The following is a 17,089-nucleotide window of genomic DNA, read 5'->3' as shown; positions in this document are numbered from 1 at the left end:
CCCGCTGCCCGGGGTCTCTCGCTCCCTTTCCCCGGAAACGCCCGCGGGAGCGCTCCCGGGCCACCCCCCCTCCAGGCCCGACTCTTTCAGAAAGTTTTGGTTCTTTGGATGCAGGCGCATTTGCGAGAGTTCAACAATTTATCTCCTTTATTTTTTTTTTCTTGTAAAATGTATTATCAATCAATTGCGCACTTTCCCATTTTATTGGCGCTTTCTGGGCAGGAGCTGGATGTCCTCCAAGGCGGCGATCTGACCGAGAAAGGTGTTCTCAGTTCAGTACCCGAAAGGGAGCGCGGGAGCCAGAATTAAAAGCCTCGGCCATTAGCCGGGCGGCGCGCAGCGGGTGGATGGTCGGGACGGCGAGGATGCTGCGGGCGCGGCGCGGGCGGCCTCGACGCCCCAGGCAGGGCCCGCGCCGCGCCTCTGTCTCTCCGTCTCTCCCTCTCCCTCCCTTCCCTCGGTCTGTTCCCTCAGGAAGACGAGAGCGTTTGTTTGGCAGAGTCAGGTGGGGTAAACAGAACAGAGACGAAAGGTGCTAAACTGTGAGCGTCCAAGTCCAGCCCCTTCCACACACGCACCTTTTAAGGGTATGTGCTTAAAGGAGATGGTTTGATTTCTCAGTGAGGTGTGTGTTGTTTTTTCCCCCAAGCAATATGACTAAAATGTGAATGTTTCTCTCAAGATATACTCCAGAAACAGTACACATTCATATCAAACTGCTCTTAAGCAGACAACATGAGATATTTTTCCTTTCTCCTTTTCCCCTTGCTGTGTGTAAATGGAAGTTTAAGCTCCTCTTGGGAGAGCACCGCCTAGTGACAAGTCTTTCTCCGCCAGCACTCACCAGCATCCCTCGGGCAGCCCGGGCACTGTCTGTGCCGGACTCCTTTCCATCTGACGCTGCTATCGTCAAATATTTTGGTGTGAATCTGTTTTTGGAAAAACATCTTGCTGCAGTGAAAAGAGAAAAGAAATTAGCCCAATCACATATTATTATAAATTTACAAATAATCTTTCTTTCTAAATAGCATCTTACCATATCAAAAGCTAGATATTTTTTCTAAAAAATCCCAGTAAGAACTATCTTGCACTGCCCCACCAACCAAAGAAGTCTTGTTAGTAATCACTATTATCCTTTTTTTATTTTGCAGTTTTTAACGGGACAGACAAATGGATTCTTTGAATGACTCCTCCTACCACCCAATTATATATATGCCAACACTTCAGCCCAGCTTATTAGATATTTAGATGTATAAACAACAGCGACAAAACTGGTACTTGGTCAGTCTTGAGATTCATGAGAGCTGCATTTGAGGATCAGACAGTCCATGTGTTAGTTCACCCGTTTTTGCAAAGCTCTGTGCTGAAACGACTGTAGGTGCCCTGAGTTTGAGACTTTTTTACAGACTTTTTCAACTTAATAAAAGAGTTCACTGATTTAGAATCTCTACTGAGCTTCTCCATTTGTGCTATTGTCAGAATGAACTTTTTGGAGCTCTCCGATCACCCAAAATATGTGCATTGTGCAGATCGCTAGCACACCTGAGTGGCTAAATTAATTTGTGCTGGTGAAGGCAGAGTGGACTGTAAACCGGTTCACATGGAAATGTGAAGTTGTAGCTGCAAATCGCTTAGACTCTCCACTATCTTTTGTGCAAAATGGTGGTTGGACTGGATGGTTTCTGAAGTCTAAAGCTACATAGTTCTATGATTGTTACCAACAAAGTTTAAAAACAGCATAATGCAAGTTTCCTACAAAAAGCTGAAGGTAATTCACTGAAATAATCACTATGAGTTTCACATCTGTTTTCAGGCAAGAAGAGGTGATATATTCATATTAAGTAATTTAATTCCCTCCTTTAGAAAGTGAACAACTTTCTACTATGAAGTGCCCAAAAAAGATAAAGGAGAAAATGACACAACAAACTATATTCTAGCATTATTGGTAAAAAATAACTAATGGTTTATTTTTCTAGATTTGATTTAGTATTTTGAGAAAACTATATTGCATCATAGAAAGAAAACTAACCAAAGAGAGAAGAGCTGTGTTTAACTTACTTTTACTGTAGATCTATGTTGTCAGATGAAAAAGTTTTGGGTTTTTTTTTTTTTTTAATTTATAAACACTGTAAAACTCCACTGTTTTAACTACAATCAATTTTCTCTTTCCCCCCAAAAGGAATACATTTTATTTGAGATGACTATTAACTGACTTCAAAGACTTCTAAAGTAGATAAATATTAATGAACTATAAGTTTTAAGATGGTAAAGCAATTATACTCCAATAAAGATGATTAAAAAATTTTTTTAAATACAATGAATTGTTACATTTGTTCAACCATTATGTTGATCATTTAATAATCTAACTAAACTCTTATTAGAGAGAAAACAATTACCTTTCATAAAGGATAACATTATGTGCTATAAAGAAATATTGCTTAATGTTTAACTTTAATCAGCTCTGTTATTTGCACGATTAATATGATGTCAGCATGCTAGGAATGTCCTAGAAACTGTATAAAGCTTTTAGGAAGACAAGCTTTCTAACAGGACTGACCTCAGTGTAAATGTATCAATAATACATGTAACCCTTTATAAGTAACAACACTACCTAGTATCAACGAAATGCAGCTTTCACCTAGTCCTCTCCCTCAGATGTGAGAGGGAGCGCACGACTCCAGGGATATGTAGCTCATCCACCCCTTTCACTCCTCGATACACGCTTTTGAATTCGCAGAACCACGTTGCACGCTGGTCAAGAAATGATAGAGGCCGAAGGCTGTGCACAGGCTGGGGACACGCTAAGCATCACTGACTGACGCTTGCTCGGATTTTTGTCCCAGGGCCAAGCTGAAGAGGACTCCCCGGAGGCGAAAGGCTTAAAGGGAGCGTGGACCTTACCTTGTTCCTTGGAACTGGTTCAGTTACAAAATCCAACTGGGGAAGATGTCCTGAGGCTTGGTGACACTTATCTGTCCTTTGAGGCTCCAGTCTGGCACCCTTTGATGGCAACAATGAGAGTAAATTGAAAGGTACACACCTCGCATCAACACATTAAAAAAAGACCCTCCTATTTGGTAAAAAGCCCATCTCAAATTTATAAACAGTCAGATTTGCCCTTGGGAATATCGTACAAAGTATAGTCATGCGGAGGAACAATACCACACACCCACATCAATATATTTTTCTGGATTTTTTTTTTTTTTCTGCAGGAGATCAAATATCCTGATCAAAGGAGACACATGTACTGATTGGGGTCATGTAGGCACTTCCAATGTGCCAAAAAGGTGCCATATTCCAAAGATATTCCCAAACCAAATAGTGCTTTTTAGGGTAAGATAACCCCTCTAACAAACAGTCCATACATTTTAGTGGCTTAATGCAATAAAACTTTATTTCTCTCAAGTCCTGGTCTACTATGTGGAGGGGAGTGGTCTCTTCCTGCTGTCACTCAGCTCTGTCTTTTTTGGGATCTGAAGCCCCCCCACCCCGCCCCGGGTTCTCTGCATCTGGCCTGGGAGAAGTGGTGGAGCAGGCCGGGAGCTGGCACACGGCACTCCTGCCCAGTTCCCGTGGTCAGCACCCTGCCAAACAAACACTCAGCTTGTCCTCTCGCAAGGGGTGGGTTCAGATCAATGTGAGTAGGAGGGTCAGGCTCTCTTCTGAAAACTAATACACATTATGTTTTCTTCCCCTTAACCAATTCAGGAAGAAACAACTCCTAAGCCTGGCCAAGGGTCTGGGGCCCTAGCCCCTCTTGTGGACGGCGGGACAGGGCGGAGTGTGTGCCAGCAACCAGCCCTGTGCAGCCGAGTGCCAGGCTCGGGGCAGACAGGCAGGACTGCGAGGCTCGCTGGCCTCCCTGAAGGGAACCCCAGTCTCAAGAGCTGTGCTTCGGCCATGCGGAGCTGTTTGTACATTCTCGCCCCCTGGACCTTCACCCAAACTGCTCTTTTTGTCCAGAACTACATCCTTCTACTCCTTGCTTTCACTGAATAACTCATCCTTACTCTCAACTCAGACACCAGATCCTCTGGGAACACCCTGCCCCCACCTCCCTGAGGCTTGCATCCTTGCTTCTTCCTATCACGGCACCAACCTCACTCACTCCATTTAGTTTCCGAGATATCCTGCATTACTTTTCTGTATCTTCCATTAGACGATCATATTTTTGCAGCCAGGAGCTATTTTATATCGCCACTGCTCAGTATCACGCAGGGAACGTTCAAAGTAAAATTTTTGAAAAGACAAAGATATCATTTTATGTATTTTTTCTGACAGATGTTCATAAAACATCACTTAAATACTTCTCAGGCACCTATTCTATGAAAACCAGTGTTGTAGAATTACAAAGACGACTTGAACATGGACCATCTCTTTAGAAAGTATCTGATCATACGGTAAAGTCATGACCAATAAACTGTTAATAAGAAAAGATGATATCCAATTGAAGCTATCTCATAAGGCTTTGTAGGCAAAGTGTTACTTGCAATGCACTTGAATGATGGGGGGTTTTCTTGTTGGGATGAGAGATGTGCATATACAAGTCCAAGGTGGGAGCACAGAGCCATGGGAGTCTGGACCATAAGAAAGTAGGTGAGAGCAGCTCTGCTGACCAAAGACCCAAGGAGGGTGGAGGAGAACATGGGCTCAGGTCTGATTTCCACTTTCCGGTGTGTGAACCTGGGTGAGATTCCCCTTTGAACCCCATTTCTTCATGTCAAAAAGGGACATGACAAGAATCTGTTACTGCAGGAGTTTTGTGAGTATTAAAACAAGATAATGTATGTTAACCTTTTAGTACAGTGTCTAAAAATTTTTTTTAAACTGATAAAAAATGTCTAAGTCTTTCCTAGTGTGTACTGTCCTAAAAGTATTTTTTTCTATATTTCATCATTTCTTACAATATGCCATGAAAGAGAGCATCATCGAAATCCTACAGAGTGTCTGGGGCAGCAGCATTTTGTGACTTGTTCACAGCTGCATGGAAAATCTATAGTTAGAAAGTGGACTGAAATATCCTGAAGTATTAACTGTCCATGTGACCAGCCAGCACTCAGACCACTGGGTGAGGGCTACTGCTGAAGCTGAGGCAGCACACAGTCTGCTCCTAAGTGAAGGTGATAGATACGTACGGTTGGCTAGGGATATGCATTGTTAAGAATGGTCTAGTTTCTGCTCACCTGACCCTTGCTTATAATCATGGGGACATCTGAACATGGCAGTACTGCTTTCTCTAATATTTTTGCCACTTTTATAATGCAATCCATTAGACAAAGAGGATCTGGTATACTCAGTACCCATCACATACAGGCTGATTCCTGGTCCCGCTAGAACTCAGTTTCAGTGACATCAAACAGAAACAGTTCTATAGTTCTACCAAGGAAGGGTGAATTCGTGCAGAGAAACTAGAACTCGCGCATTCAGCTGCGGCTGCTGTGAGCCGGCAGATGAGCAGGAAGCGCAGGCGAGGCTCTCTGCCTCTAGGACTCGGTGTCTGCTGGGGTGCCGAGCATGTCAGTGAGTGAGGCCAGGGCCGATGGCGTGCGTGTGTCGGGCTGGAGCCACGTGGTTTATGGAGGGAGGGCGATAAGGAGGGAGAGAGCATCTCAGTGTGAAAGGCCATCGCGTATTCGGAACATCTGAGGAGTTCCTCTCTGGAGCGGAGTGTAAGGGAGAAATGAAAAGGGAAGAGGCCACCCTGAGTCCTGTGCGCTCTCTCCTGTGACCTGTGACGAGTGGCCATGGGTGCTCAGGTTTGTGTTTACGTAGGTAGCTCTGGAGGTGGAGGTGAAGAATGGGCCCAGAGGGTTTGCCAGCGGCAGACGGAGCAGTGAGGGGGCCGAGAAGTCCCTCCCCCTCCCCCCCTCCCCCTCCCCCTCCCCCTCCCCCCTCCCCCCAGGCAGCTGCCGTCCTTCCACGGAGCCGTGGACACTCTCTGCGCGCCAAGCGCCGCACCAGGTCCCTGCCCAGGGCCGTTCTCACGCCAGCTAATAGAGGACTGAATAAAAACTAGCAAGTTACGAAGAGTGCAGAAGAAGGGCAGAAAGAAATGCTGAGAGAGACATGGCATGACGAGGGGTAGAGGGGAACGTACACTTCACTAGGTGGCTGGAGAAGTCGTCTCCGAAGAGGTGTCATCTGAACTGAAATCTAAGGAACGGACACAGCCATTTTGCAGTAATAGTGAAAAAAGGGAGAAGCCCAGAGAGAGGACATGGAGATGAGGTTGGAGAGAAGAAGTTGCCGCGACCTGAGAGAATTGTCTCTTTTCCTTGAATGTTTCACCCCGAGATCAGCATTCCCAGTGAGGCAAGGTTCCATGTGTGCATTTAAAAGTACAGTGAAGGGCTTCCCTGGGGGCGCAGTGGTTGGGAGTCCGCCTGCCGACGCGGGGGACGCGGGTTCGTGCCCCGGTCCGGGAGGATCCCACGTGCCGCGGAGCGGCTGGGCCCGTGAGCCGTGGCCGCTGAGCCTGCACGTCCGGAGCCTGTGCTCCGCAACGGGAGAGGCCGCAGCAGTGAGAGGCCCGCCTAGCACACACACACACAAAAGTGAAAAGAGCAAACATGAACTTGAACTTCCACAAGGTAATTCATCCGTGCATTCAGCAAATACCTGGTCTTGTGCCCACCACGCGCCGACATAATTCTCGGCAGATTTAGGAATACCGACCGCAGCGTGCAAAGTAAGTTCGCATTACTTGGCTTAAGAGGTAATGTTAGATTACTTAGAAAAAATAGGCAAAATAAAACAAATACAAAACAAAAGTTTAAATAAAAGCCTTATCCTACTCTGTGTGGGACAGAGGACCCAGTCGCACAGCTGACTGCTTTTCGCCGCTGGGCCTGTGGACGCAGCTCCTCTCCGAGGCGCGCCTGTGGCTGAGGGCCTGTGCGCAGGAGGACGGCACTGGGTGTGGCCCGGTCCACCGGCGTGTCAGGGGCAGAGCTTTGCAACGAGAGCGCAAAACTAGAGCCCCCGAGAAGGACTCCAGATCCTTCCAGCTCTGGGCTCTGGGGAACCGTTGGGAAGGCTCGGGGATGCCAAACCCACGTTGTCCTCTGACATCCCGATGGTGCTGTGTCATCCCTGAGGGTGTTTATAAACGGTGGAGTGAGTCCTCGCAGATGCCTTTGGACGCGTCTGTGTCTGTAATTTATGCCGCATTTTGCGGCAGTGAGTTCCGTAAGTTTGCTTTTCATTAAAATACTTTCTTTAGTTCGACGTAAGCATGATTCAGAGACGCCCAAATGTGCCTGGCTTTGTCCTCTTCTGCTGGAAAATCTAGCACGAGGCACCCTGGGTCGGCTTTGGAGTCACAGGAAGTCAGGCAGGCAGCGGATCTGCTCTCGCTCTGGCCCAGTCGCTGAGGCCAAGACTAGTCCCTTAAATCCCTGGCTCTTAATCCTTCATCTGCAAATCTTTTTAGACAAAGGGAACGGACGTGTCTGTAACTGAGCAGCAGGCAGTATTGGGTTTTCACACGATTCGTGATTCCACTCCCTTTAACCAAATACTCACCTGGCCCCTGTCCTTTCTGGATCCTACTTTTGTCCTTCGATGGCAATGTTTTTGGTTGTCTGTCTTAGAACCTGTCAGAGTGGAGTGGCCACGCCGACTTTGTCAAAGCATCATCACGGCACCTGCCGCCTCCTGCTGGCTATGGCGTTGGACCGAGTGTAGCTGTCGCCCCTGCCCCCTACGTGCGCGGGTACCCCTCTCTCAGGACCCAGGCTCTGCTGCTGAGGGGCTACAAGTTGGTGGCGTGCATGAGGCTGATTTTCCCTCTGTATAGGTTCAAATTGAACTTCGCTATTTTTTCTTCACAGTTTTGAGCGCTATTGGTGGATATTTCTTGAACGGCTTAGCATTTTACAATCTGACGTGCTCATGTCACTGGCGGACTTCACGTTTACTCTTCCATTGCCGGCAGCACACGTGGGTTCAGAAGTTTTGTAACCCGTGTGCTGGTCCCACTGAGCCTACACCTGCATACCCAGAAAAGGTCCATTGTTTTCCTAACTTTTTCCCTCTATCTATAAACGAACGACCACAGTCATATAATTATTATGCCTTAGTATGGATCCTTTTCAGAGGCTTTCAAGGTCTGAAGAGGCTGAGGTCTCCTGGTTTCATTCTCACCTCCTCGACGCTGAGTCCTTACCTGGCGTGATACACCCCCCCCTTCCCCGTTGTCCTGCCTCTTCTTTACTCCTGGGCATCACTGAAAAGCTTCATGTTGCAGGTATGAGTCCTGCTAATGTATCATATGGTTTGATTTCATAGGTAACCATTCTGCATATTCACAAAAGCACACATTAAAAATGATCCAAGTAGGAACAGTGAGCCTATTCTAACAGAATAGGCAGAAATGTGAACAAGATCTTGTACAACGGGGCTTAAGTCAATGGTAATGGGGGATTGTTTTCTCCCCACACAGTGGGAGCATTTGAGTCTGAGAAAAGACAGCACCTTTCAACGTGGCGCTTCGTTTTAATATCGTATTGCATTTATTTTATAAAGTGGTAGCTGGACATAAATAGCGGAAAGTAAATCCAGTTTGCATTATTCAGAATCTTGGTTACCAGACTTTCTTCAGGCAGGCCCTGACTAAATGTCATCAATAACCATGGCATGAATGAGGATGTAACCAGCCTCATGGAGCTCTGTGTTGGCACAACCTGGAATTGATCGGTGTAATTTTAAAAGCATTCCTAGCTGAAGTGATAGAAATAAACAGTTTTCAAGGGACTTTTTTTGCTAAAATTAATTGAGGTCCTATTTAAAGTGGTTGACAGCGCTTCTCACCTCCTGACTTCTCTTAGTCAAATCTTGACGAAACTCCTAACGATGAAGAGCACGTGCGTACCCCCCACAGGAAGAAATTCCATTTTTGTTGTCAGCACGTTGAAGTTAGAGTGATAGAAAATAGCAGAAACAAATTTATATCAATTCCAAATTTGTAGCTTTCGTTGGGCTCAGCTTTGTTTCTGATATAATTTGTATGTACAAGAAGTAAAAGAGCTCTTTACATTTTTGACATTTATTTGAACCCTTATGATTAGCAGGTTTGTGAAAGAATAGTCCCATATGCAGGGGTTTGGTAATTATAATTTCCTCCATCTTTTAAAATGCACTCACTTTTGAGAAACTGATACATAGTATGGCAATATCCACTCTACAAAAAGCGAGAACATTCAGATGAAAAATGAAAAATGGAATCAATCATTCAAATGCTTTCAAATGTTTGGCATCTGTAGAAATTCCATCTGAGTAACTAGCTAATTTGTGTGTGTGTGTGTGTGTGTGTGGTACGCGGGCCTCTCACTGCTGTGGCCTCTCCCGTTGCGGAGCACAGGCTCCGGGCGCGCAGGCTCAGCGGCCACGGCTCACGGGCCCAGCCGCTCTGCGGCACGTGGAATCTTCCCGGACCGGGGCACGAACCCGTGTCCCCTGCATCGGCAGGCGGATTCTCAACCAGTGCGCCACCAGGGAAGCCCTAATTTTTTTAAAAAGTAATTTTGCAGAGCTGACCCTGAGAATATGCTTGTAATTGCTTATGTATATCCCTGAGAACATGGGTGAAATTTAAGTTGAATTGAATCCTAAACGTGCTAAGGGTGTTTGTTATTTAAAGAATCTGGTTAATTTTTTTTTTTTTTTTTTTTTTTTTTTTTTTTTTTTTTTGTGATATGCGGGCCTCTCACTGTTGTGGCCTCTCCCGCTGCGGAGCACAGGCTCCGGGTGCGCAGGCTCAGCGGCCACGGCTCACGGGCCCAGCCGCTCCGCGGCACGTGGGATCTTCCCGGACCGGGGCACGAACCCGTGTTCCCTGCATCGGCAGGCGGATTCTCAACCACTGCGCCACCAGGGAAGCCCTGGTTAATTTATTTTTAAAGAAATATGTACTTCATATGGAAAATTGCTATTCATTATTATTTTTTGTAAATTTAAATTTATGTCATTACATAGAAATAGATTTTTAAAACAGTCTTGGATGCTTTAGGATGATTTTGATTATTTCTCTATATTTTTACAATAGCTATTTTAATCCTAATATTTAAATAATGATAAGCTACAGAAGAACATTGTGATATTTGCAGATATACAAAGACGTCGTGTTTACTGCTGTGGAATTCTGCATTTCCAAGCCTCATTACCTCCAAGCGGACTCTGGCTAAACTTGAGTTTGGGGAGTGAGGGCGAGGGGCTTTGGAAGAATACGTAGAAGTACAATGCGGCTCCTTTTTGTTACTCAGGAAAGATTCATCTTTATTATTGTCGTTCTTGTTATGTTCATCTGAATCGTCATTCATCATCACGTCCTAGAAAATCTTCGAAGGTCAAGGAGAGACCACTTGCCCATTATGCCACATTCTCTACGTATACACTGTCCTTTCCAAAAATTGTTGACTTACAATGGTCAGATCAAGTAAACAACCTCAAACAGAATAAAACAACCCGCGCCTCGAGGCCCTGAGTCCTTTCCTGTCCACAGGAGATGCTCAGTTCCTGAAGCCGTTCCTGCAGCTGGTGTGGCCCCCACGTGCGGGAGGTGCCAGTTCCCGGCCAGCCGGGCACCGTCTCGATGCAGACCCCTCCCCCGAGCACCGGAGCATCCGAGTCTGCGTTTCAGTAAGACCCCAGGGGATTCCACACACCTTAAAAGGTAGAAGCATTCATTTACATTATTATTTTTTTTTTTTTATTATTTTTTGTTTATTTTTGGCTGTGTTGGGTCCTCGTTGCCGCGCGCGGGCTTTCTCTAGGTGCGGCGAGCGGGGGCTACTCTTCGTTGAGGTGCGCGGGCTTCTCGTTGCGGTGGCTTCTCTTGTTGTGGAGCACGGGCTCTAGGCACGCGGGCTTCAATAGTTGTGACACGTGGGCTCAGTAGTTGTGGCTCACGGGCTCTAGAGCTCAGGCTCAGTAGTCGTGGCGCACGGGCTTAGCTGCTCCGCGGCATGTGGGATCTTCCCGGACCAGGGCTCGAACCCGTGTCCCCTGCATCGGCAGGCGGATTCTTAACCACTGCGCCACCAGGGAAACCCCTCATTTACATTATTTTAAACAAGTTAGACGATTTAAAATTATGTCCTTTGACGTCTGGGTGTGGTCTGCAGCCGCGCAGCTCTCTCCCTCGTGTCCAAGGCAAACGGAATTATTTCTCTGTGTTTTGCTTTTCCACTTGTTCCACTGGAACTTTCCAAATACATACGCTTTAACCTTACACTCATTATCGATAATGCACCTGACCTTCTACTCTACAAGCATTTTCTTTCTTTCAATCACCTCAGCATCTGGGCCTCTGATTTTTACTTTCAAGGTTGATAAGTCACACGTTCTGTTCAAACCACCATTAAGTCTATCATGCTCTGGCTACAATTGACCTAAAAGTTGAGAATGAATGATTTAGCAATGATTTTTGTAACAATAATGGAAAACGCAAAGGTGGCTTAAAATATACATGCACAATGCATATACACATATACATGCGTATGTATGTACGTTACACACGTACACAAAGTCAGCGTAGGAGCTTCGGGGGTTGGTCAGTGGCTCTAGGAAGTCAGGTCCAGCACCTCTGTCATTTGTTTGGACGTTTCGTCGTGGTCTCACGTTGGCTGCCTCAGACTGAGGGTTTCGTTTCCCCACCCGCGGGTGGAGACTCTTCCCGAGCCGGTGTCTGCAGCGCGTTGATGAGGGTTTATTGTGTGACACAGTTTTGTTCCTGCTTCCTCAGCACCGGAGCACGTGGGATAGGTCCGCAGGGCAGCTAGTCTTATCTTTTAAGTTCAAGGGCTGGCGGACTGGAGGAGCCACATCTTGTCCTCACATCATCTGCGATCCTGGATTTTGAACTGAAGGCAACATGCAGGTGAAACATGTGTAGGGTCCTGCAGAAGGCTGTGTCCAGGGGCGAGCTGGCCAAAGGGGGTACTCTGCTAGGGCATCGTTCACAGATGCGCTCATCTGTCATTAGAATTAGTAGTACATTAGAATTTCTTAATGTAATTTATGTAAATACGTTGGTCCTGTATGGCCCAGTTTTTCTGAGACAGGGTGATATGCATCAGGTGAGAGTGAGTGCAGTGAATTATCAAGATCAATTTATTCCACAAGTGTATCAACTATGATGTTACCTGTTTTAATGTGGGTACCCCAATACCCTTAGACTCCCTTTGTTGCTATGGTAACCACTGTGTTAATTTATCCTTCATGCTAAATGGAGCTTTAATTAGCATTCCATTTCAGTTTTTCTGCTGACCAAGGGACTTCAACCTGGGGGTTTGAGAGCCAGCTATTCCTTTGCTTACTAGCATTTTTTCTCTCCTGAATCTTTTTTTTAACACTATAAACAGTTATTTATTGTGCTGTGTCAATTGTTAACCTTCACTAATATATATCTAAAAGTATAGTCTGATACTTTATTTCTTTTTGAATTTTGTTAAATAACACCAGTAACATGAAAATACATTTTCACTGTAAAAGAAATAAACAATCTATATGAATGTAGAGTAAATCAGGACTCTTGCCCTCACTCCACTCACCTCCTAAGTAGTTTGGAGAGTCGCTGAGAGTCTGTTTCTACACATTTCATATAAATGGAGAGACAAATCAGCACCTACTCTCTTTCTCTCTCTCTCCTGCCCTCTCTCTGTCTCTGAATCTTTTGTACATTTAAAAATAAAGCACAAATCATTTATTTTGCCCAAGGGCTTCTTGTGAACATTTCTTGCTTATCCAGCGATCAGTATTTTTCCTTGGCAGGTGGTGACTGGAATCTGATTGGAAATCCCTGTTGAAGGACATTTGACCATTTAATTGAAGAGCACGTCTTCAATGCACAAGATTTCCTCCACCAGAGGCTAAAACATCTCCTTAAATGACTCCATAAAAATTTCAAAATAATAAAGTGGAAACACATCAATTGCTTTCACTAATAATTGATGATATAATTCTGTGGGTTCAGCACAGTAAATTGATTGCCTTGGAAACAACATTGCATTGAAACATGACAGTGTTGAGTGATCCAAGAATGAGGCATTGTTTTATTCCCCAATTTTATTTCAGATAGCCAATTGTTACAGAAAGCATTTTATTTTTGGCAGAAATGTTACCTTCCTCCCCCAAATAATGAGAGAATGGAAAGATTTCCTTAAAGTGGATTAGAGGCAGCCCTAGTTCAGCATGAAAATCTTGAGCCTATAATTTTTTTTTTTTAATTTTTTGCCGTGCGCGGGCCTCTCACTGCTGTGGCCTCTCCCGTTGCAGAGCGCAGGCTCCGGACGCGCAGGCGCAGCGGCCACGGCTCACGGGCCCAGCTGCTCCGCGGCACGTGGGATCTTCCCGGACCGGGGCACGAACCCGCGTCCCCCTCATCGGCAGGCGGACTCTCAACCACTGCGCCACCAGGGAAGCCCTTGAGCCTATAATTAAAAATCTCAACCTAGACAATGAGTTGAATGACTATGGAAGGGCTACATATTTTAAATGATGACTCCCATATTCTGAAGTGACTTGCCTTCCAGCATTCAAAGCACTTTGTTGAGTCTTTGTGCTATGCAACTTTGCATACTTTAACACCATTCTCATAGTTATTAATGACCTAATGTTATTACAACTATGAAGGAAAAGATGCCTCCTAAAACTTATTTTTAAAATTTCTTTACATTTTTATCTATGTTCTAGCCACTCCAAAGTGTTCAGCTCTGTTTCCTTCAATACCATGAAGAGAATAACCTGTGATGTTGGTAAACAGACACCTTTTGCCATAATTTAGCAACAAGTAGTTACTGTGCTTTATTGGGCTGATTGTTTTCTTAGATTGGCCCAATGCACATGTAAGACCGTGGCTCGTGGCTGTATTTGGGCTGATGAATGTCAGACCATGAATTTGGATGACCACACCTCTTTGAAGAAAGCAGGGCTTTCCGCGGCAGCTTTGAACGCATTTCAGTTGCAGGCAGTGCTTCATGGCCTCTGGGAAGTGAGGAGAATTTCAGTGGGTGTTTCAGCTCTTGGGGACTTTTGCCACCTGAGGTTGTGAGGCATCTTGAATACCTTATTAAGTGGCAGATTCAAGGCCAGAATCAAGGCTTTGGATGTTTGCTCCAGTTTGCTCCGCGTTTGCTCTGTCTCAGGTGTCCCAGGTGCAGCCTGCAGGTGTGTGACCTCAGCTCTCAGTCAGACCCAGTGACCCACATGGGAGGGGTGGAGGAGAAGCCCCTGGCACCTGGCCGGCCCCCCATGTGGCCATTGGCAGGAGCACCTTTCAGAGGAGCCCCTGAGATGGCTCCATGTGAAGCTGGAAGCCTGGCTCTGGCTCTTGGAGATCTTTCCACCATCTTACACCATTTTAAGATTTACTTTGCTGCTTAAGCTATCTATATCTGGCTCTCTTGTTTGTAAATAGGAACAAAGAATTTTTTTTTAAGTTAAACAGTTAACAAGCATTTATAGAGTAGCTTCTGCACAGAACACTGGAGCATATTTTGCAGAATGTAGTCTGTAGCCACCAGCATCAGACGAAATAGGAGGGCTTTAAAGGGCAGGTTTTTGGGGGTGCCCAGGCACTGCTGACCAAGTGTCTGGGTGAAGCCCAGAGCCCTGTATTCCTTGAACAAGATGCCAGGTGATTCCTATGTAAACTAAGAATGCCATGAAAGAGAGTAAGATATTGTTCCCATCAACAGTGAATTCAGATTCAGTAAGGAGGACCCATCCGTATCTGCCTCCACATCCATATCACAGTACATCTATTTATATGCGTCTCTCCACCCCCTATATATATACACATATAGACATAGTCTGTTTTAAAGATCCCCCAACTTATCTGATGTTGGTGGTTTACAGAGTACATTTTGCAAAATATGCTCTAATGTTCTGTGTAGAAGCTACTCTATAAATACATGTTGACTGTTTCATGCAAATAAAGTACTTTTCTTTGTTCTGGGTTGTAAACAAGAGAGCAGACCCTCTGCAGGTGACCTTCCAGGGCCAGCACCATAGCTGCTGACACTTGATGGGTGCGTCCTACGTGCCAGTAGCTGCATGAGCTGGAAACACACATTCATTCATTCAACAAACATCTGCGCCCTTCATGTGTCAAGCACTGTTGTGGATGCTGGAAATGCAGCAGTGAGTAAATAGAGAAAATTCTGTTCTCATGGCACTTAGTTCTGGTGAGGGGATGATGATCGGCAGACAAACAGAGTGAAGCATATGGTGTGCGCCGGATGATGGAGCAGAGCCGGCAGGGAAGAGGGGAAGTGCGGGCTGCGTGCAGCATGAGGCAGGGTCGGGGGCTCCCTTCTGGCTTCATGAGGCCAGTGTTCTGATCGATCGTCCCTGCTCACTGACCCAGAAACCCAGTCCTCGAGCCTTAATGACGCCCCCCGTGTCTCCTTAAGGGGTAAGTGACAGAACCGGAATTTCACACCGTAAGTCTAACAAGAAAGTGAGAATTTAAAAATATTGAATAAAAAAGATATAAGATGAATTTTCCAAGAAGAGGATGAAGGTGACATCATAAATGTTGATGCTTGTATTCACAACTGCATCTTAGAATGAGCCCAGTTTTTATACAAAGCAGATTTCCCTGGGAACCCACGTTCCGCTGTTGGGTGTAAATGCGTCACAGGTGCTATTTGGACTCAAGGGAGGGGCTGCATCGCTCCTGTGCCCAGAGGACAATACGGATCCTTTGTGCTTGTGAAACATCTGGAATTCAGTTCCGATGGAGAAAAGGGACCGTGGGGCTGGGTGGGCTGCAGCAAACTTTTAGGCTGTGCTCAGTCTAAGCCTTTGGCCCCCAGTTGGCTTTTTGCATCTGTTCATCTTAGGAGAGTTTGAAGGTAGCGTTCAGTGCAGTTCAAAAATGCATGACGGGGCTTCCCTGGTGGCGCAGTGGTTGAGAATCCGCCTGCCGATGCAGGAGACACGGGTTCGTGCCCTGGTCCGGGAGGATCCCACATGCCGCGGGGCGGCTGGGCCCGTGAGCCATGGCCGCTGGGCCTGCGCGTCTGGAGCCTGTGCTCCGCAACGGGAGAGGCCACAGCAGTGAGAGGCCGGCATACCGCAAAAAAAAAAAAAAAAAAATGCATGACGATCCTCCACTTAAGCTAGTCCAAAGAAAACAGAAAGATTACAAAGTATAGCCAGAGGCCCAGATCGGGAGGACAACAGACGTGTTTTGTTCTTTTGCTCTCCCCTCACCTCCTCTGTCACCCGGTTCAGGACACCGAGCCTCTGGCTGTTATTCCACCGGGTCGAACCTGTTTCTCTCTGGAATTCTCTTGAAACAACTGCTGTCTTCTGGGAAGGGTGTCCAGAGACATGGTTGGCATATAGGAAGGGCAAGCTGTATACATTTACAGCTTTTATGGTATGTTTCTGTTCCCCAAATTGGAAACACACTGGGGGCTCACCTGCAGCCCACGGCCCGGCCCTGCCCAGAGCAGATCACCCACTGCTGAGGGCCTGGCCCTGGGCCACCCTGTTTTCCCACAGGCCTGGCCACCCCTCCGAGCCCCGGACGCCTGAGGCTGCTACCTGCCAGGACTGCTTACCTGAGTCATGCCCGAGATGTTGCTTTGGTTTAGGTTTTTAGCTTTTATTCCTAAGTGCATTTGTTTAACATTTACTTGATTTTTCCTCTTGGGATTTATGAAAAGAATGTCTTTGAATTGAAAACAGGAGAAAGAAGGAAAATAATTATTTTTTGCATATAAAACTGAGGTCACCCACTGCCTTCAAAAGTGAACCTTATAAGTTTCTGCACTAAGTAGCTACTGAGAGTGTGGTCCATAAGTGGAAGAATGCGGTGGCCGGTGCCAATGCAGTTCTACTTCCTAAGAAGGTAAAGACCCGGCTTCCTTAGGTCAGTATCGTCCCTCTGGGATGTGCAGTGTGGGTTAGAACCCTCAGAGCATCTTTTGTTTATCCGTCCTTTAGTTCAGCAGTGCATGTGGATCTCTAAGTGTCCATGGGCTGGGGCTGCAGGTGAAAGTATGCATCAGAAAAGCCTCCAGTTCTCCTAGATCATAACTGTGTTAAGAGCAACAATATAACTGTTTTGTTTCCTATA

The sequence above is a fragment of the Kogia breviceps genome, chromosome 11 (assembly GCF_026419965.1).
Source record: "Kogia breviceps isolate mKogBre1 chromosome 11, mKogBre1 haplotype 1, whole genome shotgun sequence".
NCBI lineage: Eukaryota > Metazoa > Chordata > Mammalia > Artiodactyla > Physeteridae > Kogia > Kogia breviceps.
This window is presented reverse-complemented; position numbering follows the sequence as displayed.